Source organism: Curcuma longa, chromosome 20, assembly GCF_044706935.1.
Source record: "Curcuma longa cultivar G26 ecotype Majalengka, Jawa Barat chromosome 20, ITB_CL_G26_1.1, whole genome shotgun sequence".
Taxonomy (NCBI): domain Eukaryota; kingdom Viridiplantae; phylum Streptophyta; class Magnoliopsida; order Zingiberales; family Zingiberaceae; genus Curcuma; species Curcuma longa.
The window spans coordinates 889,567-912,159 of NC_133880.1; the positions used below are offsets into that span (position 1 = coordinate 889,567).

The window sequence follows — 22,593 nt, forward strand, 5'->3', positions numbered from 1 at the left end:
AGCACCTTGCTATTTAATTTACGACCACACTAAATTCCTAGAACCCTTTGAACTAAACTCTCAATGAAAATAATAAAGTGCAAGAAATTAATCAAACCTTATTTCTCTTCAAAAGAATGCAGATAAACACAAGGAAGAAAGAAAGGTCATCTTCACTTAAGAGCTTGAGAACTTGACAAAACTAGGAGTTGTTTCAAATGAGCAAAATGAAGGCTTGAATTTATAGAGAATAACCCCTTGAACAACATCCAAAAAGCTTATATACCATGAATAAGATCAAAATGTATAAGTCCGCACGGTGATTCAATTAATGGCATTGTTAAGTACAAGGCTTATACATAAAAATACATGAGATAGGTTTTGGGAAAACAAGCTCTACCTAATACAAGATTGCACAAAAGTATTTGTTCTTTGGCACCTTGAATAACAGCTCTGCATCACTCCGCACAACTTAAAGTCCATACAAAGTCGTCTTTCATTATCAAATATGCAGTAAGACCTACAAATTATCTTTCCTACACTTAAAAATCCAACTTGCTAACTTTTAATTACCAACTTAAACACATTGAGCAAATATTAAAAAAACATCATTATTGCTAATTACAAGGGAGAAGCCAACAAATACGATGCAGTTTACTAGCTCTAAATTCAACAAGTAACAATCATGTTAGAAATATAGGATTGACAAGAGACACACATCGTATAGACGTCCACAAAATGATAACCAAATAAAAGTAACAACAAATTACTATTTTAGGCATCGAGGAACAAAATGGGACTTCAAAACAAATTGGATAAAAAATATTTGGGGCAAATTTTAATCTTACCAAACTACTCCAAATTCTACGACAAGAGAGTCACTGTTCAATGTGGCCTTCTTCAGCTTGGAGGTAGTGATGCAGTGGAAGCAATTCGATCCTAAGAATAGTGAAGTTTACATAGAATGAGGAAGATCATAATTTACAAGCAAACTTGAATTTGTTGGATTCAAATTGGAACTATACTTGATAGAATATTGCACAATAGAAGTAGTTCATAGCAAGGGTTTAGAATTGAGAGGTTAGAAAGAGAGTTAAAGATATATATCAATGTGTAAGTATTTTCGTTAAAGTTATATACTAGATGCTTTTGGCAGGAGTTCCAGATGCGGGAATAATAGAAATAGATGATGTGGAAATAATAGAAATAATTTATCTTTTTTTTTTTATTTTTGTCGAGTTAGGATTTTTGGGGGTATTTTCATCTTTCATAAGATTAGGGTTTGAGTCTATTTTTTAAAAAAATGATAATCTCAGTTAGTCGCATTGACTCAATGCCCGATCCCACGGAAGTTTCCCACCGACCACTTTCGGGAAGCGCACGCAGCGGCCAACCCATATGCCCAACATCCTTTGATTGCGATCCCCATTTGGAAGAAAATTCCTGCAAATACGTCGTAGCTGGGGATTTCATAAGGTACCGTGGCACCATGGCCCCGGGGACAGGGTTTGAGTCAATTTAAACTATTTGTTTAAGTTGTTTGGAATAGTTTTTGATTAATAAGAATTTATAGTAGCGTCGTTTCTTTCCAAACGCCGAATTTGGTTGTCTATCTCCTGAGATTCCTCGGATCAATAGATTTTAGAAGATTACTTTTGGTATTTTCATGCGTGAATCAATGGATTCAATAGTTATCTGCTACATCAGTTGGTATCAGAGTCGAACTGATCATGCGTCATCATGTTGTCAAGAAGACAACAACACGTTGACTACGCTTTTGATCGTGATATGGAGCAATGGTTTTGAGAGGCGTTTGATAGTCAGTTTGACTTTGTGGGTGGATCGGCTAGCAGAGAGGATGATAGCGTTGTTGCGAACCTTGAATAGAGGAAGTCCGATCCAATGCAAAACAATCATCGAATAAACTCGAAGGAGGAAGAGAACATTTTTGATGAAGAAGAAAGTTTTTTTTATAAAGAAGATGTAGATGATAAGATCAAAATAATTGGCGATCCAATTTACGACGATGATGAAGAGGACGAGGAAAAACATTATTAATAGTTTACAGAGGAACCTTAGCCGATAGAAGTTATATCAGTCGAGCTAGCAACTGCACCAAAAATCAACAAGGTGGTCGTTGTGGTATGTATGGTGCTAATTGTCTTGAGTGGGTTATTAGTATGGAGGCTTGCAATGCTCATGGGACTTACTATGTTCCTTGCATGTATGACACACTTGGTGTTGGTGCAGCAGAAATTATTTTATGCCATCCAGAGGTTCAAATTGCTTTTGTAGAGGAAAAGAAGATAGCAGAGGTGTTTAAAACTCTTCATAATTCCTCCAAACTTTTGAAAACAATTGTTAGCTTCGATAAGGTCACCTCTAAAGAAAATATCATCTATTACATAACTGGCGAAAGCAAAAAGGCCATGGAGAATTCTCTGTTCCTTAAAAAGCTAAAGAAGAAGGGCTATGAGTTCTCTTCATGATCGATGCGATCGATGAGTATGTTATTGATTAGCTAAAGGAATTTGAGGGAAAAAAGGCATAAGCCCTCAGGGATTCAAGCATGTCAAGCTACATGTCGATCAAGAAGACGATAGACAAGAGTAGCATCCACAATGTCGTGCTTATCGGCGAATCGACGAAGATTCACAAAGTCCAACAGCTGCTAATAAATTATTGAATTAGTGCCCGAGGATCTTCCTCCTGAGCTACCACCTAACACTACTCTAAACTCGAGGACCAGTTCTTTTCAATCCGAGAAAAATGATACGGCAATAATAGAAATAGATGATGCAGAAATAATAGAAATAATTTGTATTTTTTCTATTTTTGTCGAGTTAGGATTTTAGGGGTATTTCCGTCTTTCACAAGGTTAGGGTTTGAGTCTATTTAAGTTGTTTGTTTAAATTATTTAGAACAATTCTTGATTAATAAGAATTTGGGATTGCACCGTTTCTTTTCAAACATTGAGTTTGGTTGTTTATCTCCTAGTATTCTCCTGAATCAATAGGTTTTAGAAGATTACTTCTAATATTTGTGCGCGAATCAACGGATTCATTAGTTATCCGTTGCATCAATTCCTGTCCAAAGAACAAGCCTTATATCCAAATTGGTGTAGCCTATCAAACACTTCAACCCTTAGCTTGTGTTCCGTAGTAAAACTACTAAATGTTGCCATGAACTCTGTGAAAATTGGCTAACAATGAGATCCTAAATGTTAAGTGTATGAGAAGTGGATGGAAAGTAAATCAGAGGTTTGCCTCAAGGTATTCTTGGAAAATTGTGATGTAGCCAAGTGGTTTAAAAGCTCTATCTAACACGGGCAATCTTTCATTTTTGATGTCTGAATCTTCGACCCACCAGACTTTGCCCCTCGGTCCACCCGACCTACTAGGACTTCCCACCTAGCCGCAGCTAGGACTTTTTGTCCCTCGGTCCACCCGACCTACTAGGACTTCTCACCTGGTGTCTGGTCCTCTTGATTCAGACACGGGAGGTACTCACTTCCTTTGTTTAAGGTTCAAACCATATGGTTAGATCTGGATCATGGCTCATCCGGCGGTTAGTCCGATGAAGAGCAGTCTCGCTCTGATACCACTTGTTAGAACCGATGGAATCAAAATATCTCCACAATGGCATGATATTGTCCACTTTGGGCCTAAGCCCTTATGGCTTTATTCTTAGGTTCTCCCCAAAATGTCTCATACCAATGGAGATACTTTCCATTCTTTTAACCCCATGATCTTTTCCATGTACTTTAGATGTGGGACTATGTTTGCACTCTTGCAACCCAACAGAGGTCGGACGTGAGGTCGAGAAGAGGTCGGCACGAGATGTCGAATGCATGCCGAGACTAGAGTTCGAGGTCGAACTTGAGGCCGAGAAGAGGTCGGCATGAGATGTTGAAAGCATGCCGAGACTAGAGCTCAAGGTCAGACTTGAGGTCGAGAAGAGGTCGACACAAGATGTCGAATACTGAGACCAGATCCCAAGGTCGATCACAAGGCTGAGAAGAGGTCGGCATGAGATGTCGAATGCATGCTGAGACCAGAACTTGAGGTCGGGACGCTAGTCCAAGAAGAGGTTGGCACAAGATGTCGAATGCATGCTGAGACCATAGCTCGAGGTCGGATGCCAGGCCGAAGAGGTCGGTACATAGTGTTGGGTTTTGGGGTCGGACCTTAAAGGCAAGAACATGAGGCATTAAGATTCATTTTCAATCTATAATCAAAATCAAGATTGTTATTTTTATCCGACTATCTTCCCAACATTTCTTTAAACTTCTCCTTCCTTTTTTTAAGGCCATGTAGCAATCCTGGGCTATCGCGTGACGAGCACGTGACCACTTAGAGACTCCACCATATCAGTTTGTTTATTTTTTTATGTAGGAAAGAAGATCAAGAAGATGAAAAAGATCTTTTACTTACAATTTGTTATGATGTTATGGGATTGACTTGAACAAGTGTTATGAGATCTTTTGATGATAATTTATTAGATTAATTTTGTTTTAGATTTTGTCTATGTACAATGTATCAGAATTGATATATGGGATATTTGGTTTGTCATGTACGATATTTATTGTAAGAGCTTTGTTGTGATACTTATGATGTTGATATTTATAGGTTTGTATATGAATGATGTATGAGAATGTTGATATTTAAAGATTTATATATGGATGGAGGATGATTTTATATGTATGTATATGGTGTTTTCAAATTACAAACTTGTTGTGGAGAAAAAATTTTAATTTGATGACAAATTTTGCAACAAAATTATTAGTTGCAAAATTTATAAATCTGTGATGAAAAGAGTTTTAGTTGCAATCAATGACGATAATAGATTTTGTCGTAGATTAACAAAGAAAAGTATTTTCAGTGCTGATGAGCGACAAAATCTGGTTTTGTCGCTGATCTACGATGAAAACTATTTTTGTTGTAAATCGACAACGAAAATATTTTCATCACTGATCTACGATGTAAACTATTTTCATTGCAGATTTACGATGAATTTGGCAATAAAAATATTTTCATCATAAATTTTACAATGAATTTTAATTTTTTTTTTCATCACAAATATTTGCAATGACCTATTAGTGACGAAAAAATATTTGTTACAAAATTCGTCGTAAAAAAATTTTGCGATGAATTTTCATCAATTTTTATCGTAAAATTTATCGTAACCCCTTTTTTTTGTAGTGTCAGATGGCTGACAAGGTTGAAGCAAGTCAAGGTTGATCGAATGCTTAGCAAGGGAAAAGTCCAATCAGGTTAAGGTTGATCGGATGACTAACAAAGAGAAAAATCCAAGCAAGTCAAGATTGACTGGATACTTAATTAGCAAGGAAAAAAATTTAGACATGTCAAGGTTGACCGGATGCCTGTTAGAGTGAAAAATCTAAGTAGGTCAAGGATACAAGAGAAAAGCCTAAGCATGTCAAAGGTGACTGGATTCTTGGTGAGAGGAAAATCTCCAAAGGAGTAAATCTTAAGTAGTGAGAAGTTTTGAAGGAGTGAACTTCAAGCAAGTGTGATAAATAAGTTTCAACATATTTGGTCGATCGAAGAATAGTGTGGCTAATACTATTTTGTACTACTATTTCTATTATCTATAATTGTACTGACACTGTCTTGTAGGAAAGTCTTAGTGGACACTAAACAGAAAAAAATTCAAACATGTCAGCTAGACCGAGTATTTGGTAGGTAAGTCTTAGAGAGACATTTTAGACTGAAAGGCAGTGAGGATGTGTTTCATTTGAGATAAACCACTTAGGCGATGATTCGACTCAGAAACCAATCCAAATTTCTAAGTCGAGATTAGATAGTCCTGCTATCAGATTAAAGTATGCATAAATACATTGCCACTAACTTTGTTTTTGCAGGACTATCATTATTATTATATCACTAACTTTATTTTGCAGAGTCTTTAGTTGACCAAAGAATTCGGTTGATCGAATAGGAAGGTTCGATCAATCATAAAAGATAAGAACAACTGGGATACCATCCAAGTCCAAAAAGAAACAAAGTATCAATCGATCGACAGTAAGGATCAATCGACTAAACCTATATGGAAATAGAGGATCTAAGATGAAATCGAGCTGCGAAGGAAATCCTGAGGATCAATCCACTGATAAGGAGGATCGATCGATCGATCAAATTGATCTTGCGGAGATAAGATATGATTGGATCATGAACCTAGACACGAACCCTAATAGCATTGAGGTTTGGTTGATTAATAAGAGCGATCGACTTTAGTCGATCGATCAAAGGGATTGGTTGACCAATAAAAGTGTATAAATTAAAGTACCTTGAGGACTAAGCTCTCAACAACAACTCTATATACAATTCTCATTCGTCATTCCATTAGTACAATCAGGCTCTGTCCATCCTTGCTACATTGACAACCAACCACCCTCGTCGAGCTTCAATTCATTCAAGTTGTTGGTAATTTTAATTTAATGCATATTTCATTTATAATAGAGAACATCAATTTATATTATTCTCTATATCATTGTAAGGTGCTTTCTCCGCCTTTGAGAGATTCTCGAAAGGAAAAGATTAGTTGATTGTTTGTTTGTTTGTAAATGATTCATAGTTGAATCATAAGTTTTAGAGTAATAGTTGTTGGACTATGAATTAAGTAACCAAATTGTGTCATATCTTTTATATTTTTCTTTAATTTCTGTTATGTTTTGATTGTACTTTGAAAAAGAAAAGATAAGTTTTAAATGAATAATATTCATCCTTCTCCTCTTTATCGTGCTTTCTGATCCTAAAGGGCGCCCATATGATATTTTGCTAAATGAAGAATGCTCTTTTGATTTTTGTTGTATGTATATATATATATATATACATTTTTATGATTTTGATGATCAAGGATCAACGATAACTAGAAACGGAATCCGGCGGATTATTTTTTTTATTATTCCTCATCCTACAAAATACAGTTGACAGTGGACCGCAGAAGAAATAGTTTTTTTTCTTCTATTTCGGCCCTTATTTGAAATCAGATTTAGATTTATAAATTGAATATATTTTGAATCAAGTGGTCTTAATTGGATCGTAGAAGGATGGGTAATAGTTATGATGAGATAGATTATCAACCTAATCATGTGGATCATTGTGTATTATATATTGTCTAATTTTAATGAAAAAAGCAACAGCGGTACAGAAACAAGCCAACCATTTCTAAAGAAAATTGCCTTTGTCAAATTTATGACAACTAATACAGACACTGCAGGAGTAAGTGTGGTTTAATTTTAACTCGTCCTCTCATCTTGCATCTCCCATTCTTAAATCTCCCATTCTCAAATTTCCATTTATGAGATAACACTCAGGAAATCCTTATAATTTCTCCATAATTTTCCTTAAAAAAAGAGCAATCTCCATAGTCAAATTTAAAGATGAGTAAAAATTCAATTAAATCACGGATCAAATTTAAAATTTTGATTTAATTATTTTAAAATTTAGTTTTTTTATAAAAAATTTTGATTAATTTAGTTAATTCAGTTAGATTTTTATTTTAAAATTTTTTATTCAGTTAAATTGAATAAAAAATAATTTATAAATTCTTTAATAAGTAAATTTATAAATTTTTAATTAATTGATAAATTTTTTATAATATTTAAAATTTTAATTATTTTAGTTAATTTATTTTTTGATTGAATTAACTGATATTTTATCGGTTTGATTTGTTTGATTTTTATTTAAAAATTTAATCAATTCAATTAGTTCAAAAAAATTTAATTCGATTCAATTTTAATTAATTTAATTCAATTTTAATTGAATATTCCGTTCTAGTCAAATTATGTTAACTAATTAAATGTTCGAGACCACGTATTTATGGTATCAGAGCGGTTCATGGCTGAGTAAAATCTTACTCAAGGTATTTATGGGGACAGGTTCTTTTACTATCACTCTTTCTCAGGACTCATTATGTTAAAAGAATTTCTTTAAAACACTTGGGATAGCGAATTGCAACTGTTGATCAGTTATAGTGATTCCTAAGGGAAAGGACTAGCGAATTGCAACTGTTGATCAGTTATAGCAAAATCCTTTACTGAAATCTGATTAGCTAACTCTTTGATAGTTATCTGAAATTTCTTTATTGTAATAAGGCGACCGGGGAACGACGGGTGGACTGTAAAAGGACTGATCTTAAACTTGGCAGAGGCAAGGGAGTCGTAAGACCAAGGGAACACCAGAGTGAGCAAGAAAGCCTTTAGAACCCTCTAAGTTGTAAGCAATAAAGATTAAGGAAGGATAATATCAGAGAAGGAAGTTAATAAATGTTTTGATGTCTAGACACTGGGAGGAAAAGATACAAGAGTGGTTTGATAAATTAGGAACCTCGAACCTAAAATACCTTGACCTAACTGAAACAAAGCCAACCTCAAAAGAACTAGCTCACAACATCTCTGTAGTGTACAATCAAGCCTGCCTTTCTTGTAGAGTGCACCTAAAACACTTTTACAAAATTCAAGAAGAGATTGAGAATTTAAAGGCTGAAAATCAAAATTTAACAAAGGCGATTAAAAACTTAACTGAAGAAATAGTTGGGAACCGGCCTTTAACTTTAAAACAAGTACAAGACCTTGTTCTATCCATAGTAGAACAACCCAAAATAATTAAGGAATAGGCCTTGAAGATTTCTGAAGAGACCAGAAAAGAGCTTAAAGAAGTAAAGGCGCTACTAAGGAAGTTGGAGGCCTTGGCTGCATGAGCTACATCAACACATAGGCAACACAAAGTTACAAAGAAGCCTTGGTAGCCACAGAAAACATTGAAGCACCAGCAGTCGGATTCTACAGGCCTGGTACCGAAGGAAATCTTACTGTGGCAAGGGCCATAGTAAAGCAAAACAACACTGCTATACAGTTACTGGTTGCTATTAAAGAACAGCTTGATAATTTGGCAGTAAGGATACAGAAGTTAGAGAAGCAAGCACTTGTACCTGCTTCAACAACATTACCAGATTCAGTCATAGAAAATCTGAACAAAAGGATCAGTGAGTTAAAGATCAGTGAAAAACAAATCCCAAAGACTGGTAAGTTGTTAATATTCAAAGATCCTTACAAACTTCTTGAGCAGGAAAAAGCAAAAGCAAGGAAATGACGACAAGGACAGTAGCACAAGATCCTCCTGTAACAACACTAGTGAGGAGGAATGAAATAGAAGGAGCACCACTCTTTGAAGACCATATTAGAGAATATCGCCAAGGACAAAGGAGGCAATACAATACCCAAAGAGCACTGCAAAGGATAAGAAGAAGAATTACTGGGGCTGAACCATACAATGTCACATTGGAACAACAAATGGACCCACAAGTTCAACTGAGGCTATCCATGCAAGAACGAGCCTCAATAGTTCCTGCCGAAGTCCTTTACCATTCCAGGCGAGATGATGTTCATCATCGTGTATATATGCACAGAGCTGAAGAAGCAATATTAGTGACTGATAATCAGGTAGATAGAACATTTATTCAACCTGAAAGTTTTGTGCAGTTGTAGAGAAGCGGAATGAGATTCCTTCATATTGGAGTTATTCAAGTCAGACTCCAAATATTACATAGACAAGAAGAAGGAACTATGGCATTGGTGGTTTTCAAAGACAACAGGTGGCAAGGAGACCAAGCAATCTACGCCACTATGGAAGTTGATCTAACACACGGTACCCAATTAGTATATGTAATCCCTGATACTATGCTAACGGTATCGGATTTTTACAGAAATATACAGATTTCTATACTGGCAAGAAGTTACACAAACTGGCAAAATGGTGAAGCAAATCTTCTAATAACAAGAGGACTGGTGGGCAAACTATCAAATACGCCCAATGTTGGGTTCGCCTATAAAGTCCAAAATGTTGTTGATTACCTCACAAGTCATGGTGTGAGAGCTTTACCAGGAAGAAGGTATAGCACAAGGGATGTTCTTGGCTAGAATTGGGTAATTAGACAATCCAGTGTTAAAATACCGATGTAACCTACAAATGTTAGCACCAGAAACCTTCTAGATGGGAGTGTCTCTATAAAATTTGAAGACTATCGAGCGTCAACATCCTCAACAAGACCTAAATACAATTCTAAAGATGAAGAGATCCAAAGTGATGAAGAGGAGTTACAACACCATACCCTGGCAGTGTTCATTCAACAGGAACTGCCAGAGCAAGTACTTTATGTAAAAAGAATGGTAGAATCAGCCAAGCTTCCAGAGCGAAGGACAGAAGGGGCAGTAGGATATGATTTAGCAATCAATAGAGCACAGGATATTCCTGCATATGGAAGAGCCCTCCTTTACACAGGGATAAGTATCAAAATCCCAAATGGCACTTACTGCAGAATAGCTCCCAGATCGAGCGCCGGACTTAAGTGCATTATTATTGGCGCTGGAGTCATAGATTCTGATTACAGAGGGGAGGTATGCATTTTAGCATTTAATATGACCTGCAAGGAAATTTCCTTGCAAAAACATGAATGCATAGCCCAGTTAATACTAGAATATATAGCAACCCCTACTGTTATTGAAGTTCAAGATTTAGATGAAACACAGCGAGGAAACAAAGATTTTGGATCAACAAATCAACCTTCAACCTCAACTTCAACACATGATGAGACAGCATGCCCTACATGTATTAATTTGAAAATTTTATACATTGAGGAAGACTTAGCAGAAGAACTGGAGGGTGAGCATATTGAGTATCCGATTTTCTCTAAATCAGTTGAAGAATTGCATCTACTAACTGAAGAAGCCTTAATGGAACCCCAGCACTTCTATCTGGCCGAGGCATATGATGATACCAAGAAACTCCCGATGCAGAGTAGACAAAGAATGGCTCAGTATAACACAGAACTACAACAGCTAAGTCAACCTGTGCAAGTGAAAGACGATGCATGGACACCATTCATACACCAACTATGTCCACCAGAAGAAGAGTTCTTCTATGTTACACTAGCATCAACATGTATGTGTATTAAAAAATAATTCTAAAATGTTGACTGCGAATGACGTATCATTCATGTTTTTCAATTTATTTTGACGATCGTTGAAAAATTTTTATAAGACCATGTCGATCACCTCCTAAATTAAGTCCGAATTAATATGGGAAGAATGAGATATCTAGATTACTAAAATAATAATAATTGATGATTAATTAGGTAACTTCTTGATATCCAACAAGATGTGAATCTTACTATTCCATAGTTCGCTCGGATCAAATGGGATAACAAGTTCGTTTTAAAAAATTATTTTATTTCGATAAAATTTTAAAAGTATAAAAAATGAGAAAGATCAGAAACAAATGGTAGACGGCGCAGGCCTGAGAGCGTCAGCGGAAGCATTGGCATTACTTAAGCTGTCCAAATTACTAGGCCAGTGGCTGGACCAGGCGATGGCCACATCAACAGCTATGGCGTCTGAACTCCCTGTTCTTGTTAACAAGCGCAGCAGTAAACTTAATTTGCAGTTAAATTTGTTAAAGCTCTCAGCGAGTTCAACTTCCGCCCCCAATAATGCAGCGGACGGATAGATGTTCAAGACATTAATCAAATATTTATGTTTATGATTCAAATCTCAAATATAATATATTATAGAATTTTTTTAATAAAATAAAAAATTTAAAACGTTAATTATTAGACGAGGAATCATTCGAAAAGAAAGTCATCTGCCTTAATTAAGTCCAAGACATAAATAGATACTTGAATTATATAAATAAAAATTGGAAGTTCAAGTTAATATAAAAGTTTTAAATAAAAGAATTAACATGTAAAAAAATTAAAACTAAATTTAAGTCGAACTAAAAAAAAGTTAAATTTAATACTCATTTCAACCACTTACTTCAGTTTAAAATTAATTTAGCTTATCTTAATTTCATCATCTTAATTAAACAAGTTTAAATATCATAAAACTTAATGTCCTCTTTATTTGAGAGGATGGATTTATGAATCCAGAAAAAATTTTGATGTGAAAAATTTTCCTATATTTATTTTATGAAAAATGATGAATAAATAATAAATAGACAAATTTATAAATCTATTCACGGATTCAATTTTAATTATTTTTTATTCATCCAATAGGAAGGAAAGTGACTTTTCTCATGCTCTCAATCTCTCGAGCTACATACAACCACAAGCGGCACTACATGATTGACCCAGCCCAACACGGCCACGGCCCACAAGTGACCCTATGCAGGTAGCCTTACACAACTGCCCACCTCACTTTTTGGATGAAAAATAAATATATAATGCACCAAGATACACATGAGCTCAAATGATGTCAGCTCATATCATGTCGTCTGACGAACTGTCAAATTTGAGTAATCGTCAGAGATAAGCTGTACATATGCTCACATAAATACCATATCTATCTCAATGGCTCTGACTATATCATGTGTACAGTCACCATCTCATGTCTTCGACAGGTGTCCATGTCATCCTATTGAATGGTGAGGGTAGCCCTCCAACCATGTCGTTGCGCACAGGGTCGTCTCAATGTTTGATGAGGTCCTAGGCTAAAATTTTTTTAGCTCTTTAATATATTTTTTTAAATATAAAATTTTTTCTCATCCTTTTTCATTCGGATTTAGGACCGACAACGGCGGATTTAAAATATTTTTTAAATAAAATATTAATTTAAAAATAGTTTTTTATATATAATTTAATTTTCTAACTATTAATTTAAAAATAGATTTTTATATAAAATTTAATTTTTTAACTTTTTGAGATGTAAAATTATTAATTAAATTTTGTTAATAAAATTTTTTCAATAAATAAAACTGCTAATTATTTAATCTTTTTTGAGATATTTTAACGTAAATAAGACTTTATTAAAATATTTTTTTAGAATGATGCATTAATTCAGCCATGTATTAATTCTCATGCATGCAGCAATTTCTCATGCATGCAAGCATGAGTAGTGCAACAAATGCACAAAGCGACATCAAATTCTCATGCATAGTCACACAAGTATGATGTGGTCTTGCAAAAATCGAAGCACCGTGATCTCGTGAAACGAACACATTGTTCGATTGATATACAGAAATTATTAAAATAAATTTTTTTAATAACAATGGGTCCCAATAAAATTAGGGCCCTAGGCATAGGCCTTAATGGCCTATGCCAGCCGGCACTGGTTGCGCGGCATGACTGCCCACCTCACACGACCCTATGTGGTTGTCTTGTGTGACCGCGAGCCACAAGCAACCTTGCACAGTTGCCTTGTGCAACCACGAGTCGCCGACGGTTTCGCTTGGGTTGCGGCAACTTTGCTATTTGTTTATTTTTCCTGACTTTTTTTTTCTCTTTCTTTGCTAGGAAGATTTTTTTTTCCCATCAATAATTCCTTTTCTTTTCTTAATCCACACCTCGAAGTAAATTGAGTCTAAAATTAGCAACGCCTCCAAGTAAACTGAGCCTAAACATAGCTTAGACTTGCTCATTTAAAGCCCTCGAGTGAATGCAGCTGTGAGAGTGAATGAGCGTAGTGCAGACAATAAATAGGACAAGCAGTGAAGCTGGCCGCAAGTGGTAGGGTAGAATTGATGTTGGCTTTTCTAAAGGTTTTAACTTTTTTCCTTTTTCAATTACAGGTCTCATGTCTCATGTCTCATGTCTCATGTCTCAGGTCTGTCTGTGCTGTTCTGTTCTGTTCTGCTCTGTTGCTCATGGTCCATCAGGCATGTGCTGCCACAGACTGCAGTTGATGCTCAGGTCGAACACTTTGTGGCATGATACTGAAATGATGGGAAAAGGTTGATTATTCTTTCGACTTCAAGTCCTCAACGCCAAAGATCATGTCCCCTCCTGACACTTGATTATGAGTTTTATAAGTCTCTGTTTTTTTTCAATCACCATTATTGACGCATTAAGTCCTGTTCTGTTCTTACGAAGATAAACTAGTTTGGCGATTTATCGGGTGCATGTGGATTTCAAAAAATTTTAAATCAGGTACTATATTTTGAGAATGATTAGGGCGTACTAATTTACGGTGGATTTCCCGTTCTACTCTTCTCATCAAGATTAACTTTTCAAATGTTATTTTCAATATATCCTAATCACATTTGGAACGTTTAAATTTTAAAATAATTTTGATGATTTAGATACATACAAACGCAATATCTCTCTCCCCTCTCTCTACGCACGATAACCTAATATCTTCGCCCCCGGGACATAGGTGAGTTGGTTATGACGCAACAGACTTGCAGAAGAGGGCAAGGGTTCGAATCCTGGCGAAGTCAGGCAATACCCTCCTGCGTCGTAATCAACTGCACTTTCATGATTTACCTCCTCACAGATGGTCGTGGAGCCGACCGTATGGGGCCGCTAAGGTGGCGGATCCACCTTTTTTGCAGAAGATAACCTAATATCTTCTCTATTAAATCACCGAAGATACAACACTCTATTTTAGTCAGTAAGATTATCCCACACTGAAAATATTCGTAAATATTTTTTTTTGTCACTCTCAAGTGGTGATAACTCACTTAGGGTTTTCGACGAAACCCACATACTGACCTGGTTTGACTAACCCATATATTAATCTGGTCCGACTCTCTGTATTCGAGTTTAGAGTTTTGTTTATCATCTATACTCTCGTTTTAGAATGGTATAAGGTGTGCTAGGTGTTTTAGCCTCTGGTTCTCTTTCATCCAAAAAGGTGTGTAACATGAACATGTTTAATCTTTAATGTTTATACTTGTCTCCTATGGGTTTGGATGCCGTTGTTTTTAACAAATACATTGATTTGTTGAAATCTATAATGTAATTCCATTGACGAGTTATGATATCAATTTTGTTGGATTTCAAAACAACACTATTGTTGTGTTGAATATTCAAACCAATATTCATTTGGATTTGGAAAGCTTCCATCGTTGTGAATTTGATTATTAATAATTTCAATATTGAAAAATTATAAGCTTCATTTGATCTTGGACAAAAACTACATTGGAGAATAGTATGTTAGGTCACTTTAATAGTTTTTTTAGAGCATCCACGTTGAAAGGAAGGCATCGTGATTCTGTTCATTTACATGATCGACATAACGATTATCAAACAATCTCCATTTGGTATTTTCTTAGGCATACCAGATATGCAACATATCCGTGGTATATTGGTCAATATATTTCAAAATTAGAATTCAGCATCTAAAACCTTTATATTCTGAGTTACAGCTTCCAATTATGAAACTTAAGCACAAAGCAATAAGTACTTTAATAAAATTAAATAGTTGGATAAATTTAATATTTTTTCATTTTTGTCAACAAAAAAATATGTCAAAGAAGATAATTAATCATTTTATATTTTTTAGGTGTACTGGTTGCCTTCATAGAAGAGACATGTCTTTATTGCTTGGTATTGTAGACCGAGGTACTTCAGTTCCTATGAATTCAACTAAAGCATTGGTGACCTCTTTATTGTTCACTTCTCAAATAAAAAATAACCTACCATATCAAGAATTGAGGAGTTATTTAAATTTTATTTTCCTAAATTTGAAGTAGATGATGATGTTTTAGTATTTTACAAATTATACATTATATATATATATTTATTTGAGTCTTATTTCTTTTGGACATATAAGGTTTTCTTTAGGTCTTGTAGATATAGTAGATGGTTTTAACAATCTCGATAGATTCAATTGTATTGAAGTCATCCATCTATTTATGACTTTACCATTGAGTTGAAAAATTAGAACTTAGATCACTTGATTTAGCAATAAAATTATGATATCCTACATCAATTATCATCCTCTGATATAAATTTAATTGATCATAATAACTTTGATCCCTACTAACTGAGACTTATATGTTTTGTCCGTAATTATCAGATATGAATGGTTTACTATGACATGTCCAATTAAAGTAATTAGGGGTAAAACTAAATTTACAAAGATGTTCTTGAATTTTATCACACTATAAAAACTACTATTGTGACATTTTTTGCACAGACACCTTATTTTATCTCTATTCATAAACTCAACATTACTAAAAATAAAATTCAAAAATTATTCCAACCCGACAATAAACTCATTAATTAAACTCCTACATTCAGGTATGTTCTTTTTATACATCAACTTCTTTCTTTCTATTTTTTTTAATTTAAAATTTAAAAATATTAAAAGATTAACTTTGGTCTACTACAAATAAAAGCTATTATAGACTTCATCAGTCCCCGGGATAATGGTGCTGCGGTAGGACATCCAGGTCGTCACCCAGGCACCCGCGGTTTGATTTCCAGCTACCACGTATTTCTAGGAATTTTCCTCCAAATGAGGAGCGTAATCAAAGGATGTTGGGCGTCTGGGTTGATCACTGCGTGCGCTTCCCGATTTACCCTGGTAGCCGGTGGGAAACTTCCGTGGGATCGGGTCGGTCACCCCATAGATAGTCAATGAGGCTCATTTTTTTATTATAGACTTCATCAATATTAGAAATATAGTTAATTCCTATTAAATTGGAATAACAATAACTAATATTAAAGAAACCACTGTTATAACTAAATAACATCTACTATCAATAAAAAATTATTATTGTAAATATACCTAAAGTAGGTGAACAAAATGAGTATCTCTCCAATTACTTTAAGTCCATATAAATTAAAGACCTGCATAAACAACATTACAAAGTTAACAATTAAATATAAGGTGTACAAACAAATATTTTTAGTAAACTAAAAGAATATTATAAAAAATAGAAAACTTAAAGCATGTCCAGACACTGACCAAGAATGCACGTGCGTCCAAACATGACTATACACGACTCGACTACCTAGGACTTAATTAGTTCGGAGCTACTAGAGCTTGTGGTCAGGGATGAGCTCTCAAACAGACAAGCTGCCAGCCAGTTGAGCTTGCAGTCGGGCGAGTTCGCAGTGGGTGGCGAGCTCGAGGCTAAAGAGGATACGATGAGCGTAGGGCTCGCGACCAGCATCGGTCTTGCAACCAATGTGGGCCTCGTGGCCAGCAGGTTGCTGCCAACATTCGACGACCTACAGTCACCGGCCTGCGGCTTGCTATCACTGACTCATGGCCACCGGCCTAAGGATGACTGCTAGGGGTCAGCTACCAGTCACCCACCGGCCCAAGGCTGGCTATCAAGGGCCACTAGCCCTAGGCTAGCTGGTGGCCACGGTCGACCGCCAGCCTGCGGCCACCAGCCCAAGGGCAGTTGCCAGCTGCCGACAATATGCACGGTGGGGCTAGTGATCATCTCGACGAGCGAAAGGGGTGGAGAGGGGGGAAGTACCACTGAGTTGTCACGTGCTTCGGTCGTTGAGAGAATCGGTAGGCGGAGAGGGCGACAATGACATTGGGAGATTGGTGCGAGAGTGGGAAAGAAGAGAAAACGCAGATTGAGGATTTGGGGTTTTCATCGTCAATTTAAATGAGCAACGAATTAATATTTCATCGCATGCATATTTGTGACAAATTATTCTTTCATCATTAAATTTGCGACGAATTAATTTTTCATCATCAAATTGGTGACGAATGTTTTATTTGTTGTAAATTGGTGATGAAAAATTAATTCGTCATGAATTTGCGACGACTTTTATGATAAACATAATTTTCATGATGATTTTAGTGATGAAATTTGTATGTTGCTAATTCTGCAACTAAATTATTTTTGTCACAAAAGTTATCGTTAATTAGTGATGAAATAATATTTTATCACAATTTTTATTGCTAATTAGTAATGAAAATTATTCGTCATTGCTTACATTCGTCCCAAATTTGCTTCTTTTTTTTTTTGTAGTGAATGGGTTCCAAGGACTCCTCTAGTTCGAAAATACCAAAGCTTTGAATTTTCGAATGGTATAGGTTGATCGGTCAATTTCGTTTAAAACCGACTGATATACTTAAAAAACTCTGAATCATTTCATATCAAAATCAATGTACTCCTATAAGGAATTCATATCATCAAACTAAAATCGATGTAGTCCTGTAAGAAATTCATGTCATCAAACTTGAATTCGATAGAATAAACTTAAACGGGTAGAGTAAAAATTTAATGATGCAGCACACAAACTCATGTAATTTGTGGAAAGAAAAAGGAGGGGTACATTTTTGAATTATGAAAGTTAAGTATGTGAAATGGATAATACCAAAACTTTCTTACACGGTTCAATAAAAATGTTGATGTTATAATGTCGAGTTAGATTTAATGTATCATCCATAATTTTAATTGATTGTCAAATATTAAAAAAAAGAATTTATGGTTGGTCAAGATATGAAAATTATATGTCCCTTGTATTTGATTGTGATACTTGTTAGAAGCTTTACTTCTAATACAGTCGAGCCGAGTGGTCGCCGACTTCATGACCAGCGACCATCGGACAACTGCCTTATGGCCAGCAGCTAGCGGCCATGTGGCCAGTGGCCAGTGGCCGATAGGCTGCTACCAGCGCCTAGCGGCTTGTAGTCACCAACTTGTGGCCTGCGGTCATCAACCCATGGTCGCTGGCCTAAGGTCGATTGCCTACAAACACTAGCCCTAGGTCAGTTGCCAACTAACCACTGGCCCAAGGTCGACCACTGACCTGCACCCACCAGCCCAAGGGTGGTTGCCAGTCGCCAACGCCAAGCGGGGTGCGATCGGTGATCATCTCAACCGGGTAGGACAGGGGAAAGGAGAGGGGGGAGTACCACTGAGTTATCGCATGCCTCACTCATTGGGGAGAATCAACAATTGGTAGGCGATCGGCAAGAATGGGAAGAAGAGAAAACACGGATTGAGGATTTAGGGCTTAATGCCCTAAATTTGGCGACGAAAAAGATTTTCATTGTCAATTTAAATGGGCGACGAATTAATATTTTGTCGCATATTTGCAATGAATTATTCTTTCATTGTCAAATTCATGATGAATTAATTTTTCATCGCCAAATTGGTGATGAATATTTTATTCGTCGTAAATTGATGATGAAAAATTAATTCATCACGCATTTGTGATGAAATTTACTTTTGCAACAAAAATAATTTCTAATTTTTTTATAGTGTTGTTTTTGGATTGTGATGCATGATGATTTTAATAGGCAATAACAATCATTTACATGTAGACACGCCGCCAAATTAATCCTTGAACTATTTGTTGCAAATAATCTAGCCATGACAAAAATAGTACAATGCTCCCCGTCGAGGCTTTACTAACCTTGATAAGGTGTCTAATAAAATATCCCAAATTTACTAATTTCTATCGCACCACACCATCACTATCTCCATGATCAAAAATAGTGATGATAATATTTATTGAACATTCAAAAAGTTATCTTCCCTTCTTCGCCGTGCAAGATGTTTGCATCTATAGAACTTTAAAACTTAAGGGTTACTCTAAGGTAGGTGGGATATTTTGTACTCATCAAGTCATCCCATCCTATTCTATTGATCATCCAATCAAAATCATCCATAATTCCTAATTTCACCAAGACATGATCATCTACATGTCAGGTATTCACAATCCTACATTTAGCAAGAATCTCATACCTATCTTTGTGATCACCATTACGAAATATGATATCGTAAGGATTATCATTCCTTGTTGAGTGTCTTTTCCTTGCCCTTGTCCCTCAAACTTGAGCCTTCTCCATGTCTTTGTCTCTTCCACATCGTGAGTTTCTGCACAAAAGATAGACTAACCAAAATTCAAACACAAAGGGGGTTAGGGTTTTGGGTGCTGAAGGGATGAAGGTGGAGGATTAGAAGGGATCTTCTCTTGGAGTTGTGAGTGCTTGAGGGGGGGGGGGGGGGGGGGGGGGGGGGGGGGGGAGAAGAAGCTTCTTCTTCAGGGAGGAAGAAAGCTTGGAGGAAAGTTTCTCTCTCCTTGAGGTTGGAGAGGAAGAGAGGAGATTAGGGCCTCTAGAGGGCTTGAAGAAGAGAGGTCTTCAAGAAATAGGGTTCTTGAAGGAGGAAGAAGGAGAAGAAATCAAAGCTCCGAGAGAGATTGGAGCTTGATTTTGGTTTGGAAGTGAGGAAGGAAGAGTTTGAAGAGAAGGAGACGGGCACAGTTGGGTAGGGTTGGAGAAACACGACTGTGGGAAGGGGTTTAAAACCCTTCTTCTGGATGTGACATGGTCATGCTAAAAGCACAGCCTGCCCATGTTTCTCTAGGGAAAATACGGCAGCCAACTTTTGAACAAGCACGATTGTGCCGAACGACACAACCAACCCATGTTCTATTTGGGAAAATAGTTTTTTTCCACGACCATTATGGGGAACAATGATACTTTTCCACATGGCTAGGTCTTGTTTTATTCTGGAGCTCCTACCACACCCGTGTTGGTTGTCACAACCAACTCATGGATACTCCTGGCCCTGTAACAAGTCAAAACAAGAACTAAGTGAAAAAAAAAGAAAAAAAAACTTAAATAAAAACTAAAAAGAACTTGGGTTGCCTCCCAAAAAGTGCTTAGTTTTGTCATTAGCTTGACCCCTATCAATTCTAACTTGGAACCTTTGACTTAAGGGATGCATGTTCCCCGTCTTTATGGATATCACAATCTGAAGGTCAAAGCTTCACTCTTGCTCGCGCTGGAATGATGTTCTTTCTAACTCTTTCTTTCGGTTCCCCTTCATAGTTGTTTGGTCTCGATGGTTCCTCCAGGGATTGGCGGGAGGTGTTCTCTTCTTCTAGTCGCTATCAACCCTGTAATAAATATTCTCCACAAGAAAAAGGGTAGTGGCCTTGGACAAGTTAAATTCAATCTTGTCTTCACTCACCGCCAAGGAGAGTTTACGATTTTTCACATCAATCATTACCTCAGCGATAGAGAAGAAAGGTCTCTATAATATGATAGAGATTTTAGGATCTTCATCTATACTGAGAATGATAAAATCAGTAGGAACTACAAAATTTCTTACTTTTACCAGCACATTTTTTAGAATATCCAATGGGTATCTAAGGGAATAATTGACAAGCTGCAGGGTTATGGTTGTTAGCTTAAATCTCCTAACCTTAATTTCTTACAAATCGAGGAAGGCATGAGACTTACACTTATGCCAAGGTCATAGAAGGTCTTATTTATTTTGGTCTTACCGATCGTGCATGGGATTAAAAAACTCCTCGGATCCTAGAGCTTTGGAGGTAGCTTATTTTGAATTAGCGCACTACACTCCTCCATCTGTGCAATTGTCTCATAGACTTCTACTTTCCTCCAGTGCAAAAGAATGTCCTTCATGAATTTTACAAACTTTGGTATTTATTGCAAAGCATCAAATAGGGGCACGTTTACACAAAGTGTCTTGAGCATCTCTAGAAATTTTCCAAATTTCTCATCGTCTTATTTATTTTGGTCTTACCGATCGTGCATGGGATTGAAAAAATCCTCGGATCCTGGAGCTTTGGAGGTAGCTTGTTCTGAATTAGCGCACTACACTCCTCCATCTGTGCAATTGTCTGATAGACTTCTACTTTCCTCCAGTGCAAAAGAATGTCCTTCATGAAGTTTACAAACTTTGGTATTTATTGCAAAGCATCAAGTAGGGGCACATTTACACAAAGTGTCTTGAGCATCTCTAGATATTTTCCAAATTTCTCATCGTCTTTTGCTTTGGCCAATCTTGAGGGAAGGGTACTAATGGTATGTAGGTCCTTACTAGAACTTTGGAGTCAGGTTCTTCAATCTTTTTCTTGGAATCTTTAGGGGTATCCTCTTCATCTAACGAAATCTGAGTCGCTCCATGCTTTTTTATTTATCCCACCATTTTCATCCTCCTTGTGTACATGTGGTTTCGCTAAAGTTCTTCTGCTCTTTAAAGTGATAGCATTGCAATGCTAAATGGGATTTGTCTTGAGTTGCTCCAGAAATCTCCTTGAAGTTCTTGATGATGAGCTAGTGATCTAAGCAATTTGAGCTTCAAGCATTTTAGTATAGTTTACAAGATTGTCAACTTTATCTATTAGTTGCTTAATAGCCTCTTTAGTGGTTGTGTGCCATTGCTTGGACTCCTCATTCGTTTGAGTTTACGTTGTAATGAAGCTTTCAATCATATTCTCCAGTCTAGACTTAGGTTGATATCTCAACGATTGCCCAAAGTTGTTTTGGCCCCTTTGATCTTGATTGTTTTGCCCCCTTTGATCTCAATTAGGGTTATACGTGTTCAAATAAAGGTTGCTCTGCCTCTGGTTGAAGTTGTTGATGGTGTCTACTTGCCCCACTTACACTCCTTGTGAGGGAGTAATCCCAACTTGACAATTATCCACTACATACCATGTAACACCACAAATCTCACAAGAAATATTAGTTACGTTCATCACATTTACATTGAAAGAGTCAAACCTTTTTGTGAATGCATCCATCTTTGTCATAATTAGATCAAGGGTGTTTACAACATACTTACCTAGGGTCTTCATGGGGTTACCTCATTCATATGCCCATTGGTGATGATTCAGAGCCACACTCCTTGAATCCCTTCGACTTCGTCCAATGTCTTATTCATTAGTGCTCTACCTTTTGCGAAATCTAAGGATACCTTTATTGCGTAAGAGATATCATTGTAGAAAGTATGGATGATAAACCATTTTTCAAGTCTATGATGTGACCATTATTGCAAGAGTCCTTTGAATCGGTCCCATGCCTCGAATAAGGATTCTCTATCTTTTTGTGCGAAGCTTGTGATGAGGTGACTCAAGTGT

At 36.4% G+C, this 22,593-nt stretch overlaps 1 non-coding gene and 1 pseudogene across 1 annotated transcript; both read left to right on the forward strand.

The window, feature by feature from the left end:
• The first annotated feature begins 9,091 nt into the window (after window positions 1-9,091).
• On the forward strand, window positions 9,092-17,022 carry LOC141813499 (uncharacterized; annotated as a pseudogene).
• A 5,463-nt stretch (window positions 17,023-22,485) lies between these two features.
• LOC141814095 (small nucleolar RNA R71) lies at window positions 22,486-22,593 on the forward strand. Its single transcript, XR_012600442.1, has one exon. It is a non-coding gene; the product is annotated as a small nucleolar RNA R71 (small nucleolar RNA).